The sequence below is a fragment of the Silene latifolia genome, chromosome 4 (genome assembly GCF_048544455.1).
Source record: "Silene latifolia isolate original U9 population chromosome 4, ASM4854445v1, whole genome shotgun sequence".
Classification (NCBI taxonomy): Eukaryota; Viridiplantae; Streptophyta; class Magnoliopsida; order Caryophyllales; family Caryophyllaceae; genus Silene; species Silene latifolia.
Window position 1 is genome coordinate 89,548,972 of NC_133529.1, and position 2,332 is coordinate 89,551,303.

Sequence of the window (2,332 nt, forward strand, 5' to 3'; positions counted from 1 at the left end):
AAACCGTTTTGGAAAGTAAAAGAGTGTTTTAAATGTTTAGTGATGGTGTAGTGGTCGAAGTGGTCGGTCAAGTGGTTTAATGCACGATGACGGTACCAAACAACGTGTAAGGCTCGTGTTTACGATCGGTAGGTCGTAAATACGCGTCGGATTGTGACTTAAGAAGTCGAGTCGAGAATTTTAAGGGAGAAAAGAGGGGGCGGACACTCGCGTAAGTCTCAAATGGGTGGCATTTGAGGGGTATTTATAGGAGAATGAGTGGTTGTGTGAGTTTTGAGCGACGTGGCCACCTGGGCTGCTCAAAGAGGCGCGAGCCACGTCGCGGGTCTTCGAGCTGTGTTGTCGCTTTCGCAATCATGATTTGTTCTATCCTAGGTTTTGTAGTCACATGTTTGGTACTTGACCAACATGAATCCGGGAAAACTTAGCATAGAAGGTTTGAGATATTTTGGTTTTTGTGTTTGACTCGATTTGACTCGTTGTTGGAGTCGGGATTTGAATTTTCGAGTCGGTTTTTGGTCCGGTGTCGGTTTTGACTCTAGTTAGTGTCATCGCGACCCCGTCGCCGTGCATTAAACACTCCAGGTATTTTTGAAATGTTTTGAAATGTTTTGTTTTCGAAATCGTTTTAAGTTTTCCGACGTAAAGTTGTACACAAACTGTCGATCAAACGCTGCGATCCCAAAACATGTTGTAGTCCGATAATCATCGGGTGTTTGTTGGAGTCTCAGCAGATACTGGGTATCTACAAAAATTCCCTACTTTGAGTTCAAATAACTCTATTTGACTTTACAATCGTTCTTTCTTATATCAAATAAGATGTGATATTTAGTCATAAAAGCATAAGGGAGAATCAAATTCATAGCTTATGAACTCATTACAATGATCCAATCGTTGTAGTTCTTTTATGATCAATTTAAGTCAATACAATTTATGTTTTTGATGTAAATAGTGTATAATGATAAGTTTTAAAACAAAGAAATTCCATAAAACGAGTGACTTGGGTTGAAAACCAAGTCACCAAAATTCAAATACAACCATTATCTTTGAAAACAAAAGGAAATAAATTAATTCCCATGTCAAACAAGGAAATTATAAGAAGTTCTAAAATAACATTTCAAAATACAATAATAAAGAGAAGACAATCAAAATAAGGGCCAAGCTTCCATAGGTCTTCCACTATGGGCGGCTACTCTAGCTTCCCTTGAAGAGCCTCCTTAGGCTTGCTTGTCTTTGCCTTTGTCTTTGCTCGGATGCCCTTAAATACAATTAAAAAAGGGTAAGAATCACAACTTGTATCCAAATACCAAAGTTGAGATTGAAATCAAAACATGAATGATAAGGATTAATATATATTACCTACTGGAACAATCTTTCCAGTTTTGAGATCTCCTAGATACTTCGGGCAATTCCTCTTCCAATGTCCTACGCCATTACAATAATGTCATTTGTCCTCGGAAGTAGCACCTCTTTTGGAAGAGTTTTTCTCAATATCTTTTCCTTTTCCCTTGAAGGGAGTGGGCTTCTTACTCTTGCTTTCACTCTTTTTAAAAATCCCTTTGCTCTTATTGTTAATAACGAGCACATCCTTGGTTGAGCTAACATTTAGACCCATGTCTCTCTCGGCTTGCACAAGCATTTTGTGCAACTCATGGAGAGTATTCCTCATATTTTGCATATTATAGTTTACCCTAAACTGTACATATGGTTTGATTTTGTTCAAGGAATGTAGAACTCGGTCTATAACGAGTGTTTCGGGAATGTCGACCCCTTGCATTTTAAGGGTCTCAACAAGCTCAATCAACTTGAGCACATGAGGGCTAACCTTTTGGCCCTCTTTGATGTTGATCTCGAAAAATGCGGAGGCCGCCTCATATTGGATGATCCTTGGAGCTTGCGAAAACATGGTCACAAGCTTGGTGTAGATCTCATAGGCGGTGCTTATCTTAATAGCACTCCTTTGGAGATCGGCTTCCATAGAGAAAATCAAGACGTTCTTTATTGAGGCCGATTATTTTAGGTAAGCCTCATAGGCTTGCCTTACGGTGGGGGTAGACCTAGTAGTAGGTGCAGCGGGAGCGGCTTCGGTAAGGTAACGAAGCTTGTCGTCACCTTCCACGGCCAAGCGGAGTTGCGCGTCCCAATCGGCGAAGTTAGACCCATTCTTTTCAAGTTTACATCGATCCATAAAGGATCGGAGCCAAGAAGCATTGGTGAGTGGTGGAGCGGTTGCGCTAGTTGAAGCGGATGAAATAGGAGTTGTCATTGCCTAATTAATCAAATTGACTACAAAATAGAAAAATGAAGGAATCATAAACATTTATCGTTTTAA